Source organism: Triticum aestivum, chromosome 2B (genome assembly GCF_018294505.1).
Source record: "Triticum aestivum cultivar Chinese Spring chromosome 2B, IWGSC CS RefSeq v2.1, whole genome shotgun sequence".
In the NCBI taxonomy this organism is placed as follows: Eukaryota; Viridiplantae; Streptophyta; class Magnoliopsida; order Poales; family Poaceae; genus Triticum; species Triticum aestivum.
Window position 1 is genome coordinate 648,421,976 of NC_057798.1, and position 1,693 is coordinate 648,423,668.

Consider the following 1,693-nt stretch of genomic DNA (forward strand, 5'->3'; position numbering starts at 1 on the left):
TGTATGTGTGGCCATCGCTGCCAATGAAAGCACTGCAGGGCCTTGTGCCGCTAGCCCTTTGGGCGGATCTGAGTAGACCGGACCACACTGACAACCCTTAGGAGAGCGCACTAGGTGATGAGGACCTTGGGCCCGCGGGCATGGACCTAGTCCTTCGCTGGAGACAGCGTTAAGTTGCGAGGACGTGCATGCCAAATCGGGATCCTTGGAGAAAGCTGGACGCGATGGGAGAAGACCCGCCGCCATTGTCGGGCGCCCGAGGCCTTGCCCCGGGGCACCGATCAACGACGGCGAGGAGGAGAGGGACGGAGTCACGAAGGAAGGTTTTCTAGCGGCAGGGCCGCACGAATCACCTTAGCGAACGACAGAGGGGCCATTTCTTAAAGAGTAAAATGCATGCGCGGTTCTAATTCTTTTGCAGAAATGTCAAGTAAGTCCCAAATCTATGAAAATGCATATCACAGTCCTAAATCTTTTGTAAGTGGTTTATGGGAGGTCCTATTGACCTCTGACCCCGTTGACCGACTGGTATGGCGCTTTGACCACTGCCATGTAAGCACTATTTTGCATAGAACCCCCCGCGAAGTCATATCTTCTAAGTTCATGGCCCTCTTCATCCAACTCGGCACTGCAGTAAACCAATCAATGCAAGCGCTGCTCCCGCTTGTTCCCTTCGCCGGTCTTCTCTACCTCGGGCTCTGAAAGAAGAACGGTGAAGACGACAGGGACTTGGCACGGCGCCTCTCCCTCCGGCTCCTCGACCGGATCCCCGCGCTCTTCCAAGCTGATGTGCGTGCATGGCGCACTCGCCCAGTTTACGCAGGAGCAATTAGTGTCGGTCGCCGCGAGGTAGTGGGCCCGTCGTCCTCGGGGGCCATTGCTCGAGCGCCCAGCTGCTAGCACCGCTCCCGCCGTGCCATGGCCACTGCGTGCACGGTGGCTGAGCACACAACAGCTCCGTCACTGGGTCACGCCGACAATTCTCGAGACCTGTTCCTCCCTATTCGAGCTCTGCCCCTTCTTCAGGATCCTCCCAGTCAAGGCAGTTTGGCCGCGGCCTCCTCGTTCATCGTCTCCGCCTCTCCGGCGAGGTAAGCCACCACGGTGAGCGACGGCCAAATTGAGGACTCGCGTGCCGGTGAGCTCAGTCACAGTGCTGGCCGGCAGGAGGTGCGCGACAGCGCGAGGCTGTGTGCGTGTACTGGTGTACACCCGAGACCAGACACACGAGCCCGCCTACAGCTTGACTGCGTGGTGCGTGGCTTCGTGCTCAAGTTCCCTCGGCAATAACATCACTAGCTAGCTACATGGTGCGGCGCGACATGAACCTGGTGACCAAGGTCACCAAGCTGGATTTAAGCAGGCAGGGAGGTGGATGGATTTTCAGGGAGCTAGCTCACGTACGTACGTCGCAGCTTACACGCCTTCTAGCTTGATCGATCTGCGTCGGCTTCGGGGTCTCACACATGCGCCCATGGCTGGCGGAATGGCACACGTGGCGTGGCTTGGGTCCTCGAGACCTCGACACACACACCTGGCCGGCGGCACGTCGGGTGGTCTGATCTAAGAGGCTGTCGTGAGAGGAAGAGGGCGTCGGGGACTACTTCCGGGCGCTGGTGTGGCCGGACGTGATGTTGTCCAGCGGGCGGCGCGAGGAGGTGCGTCGAGCTGCTGGAGAAGGTGGTCACTGAAC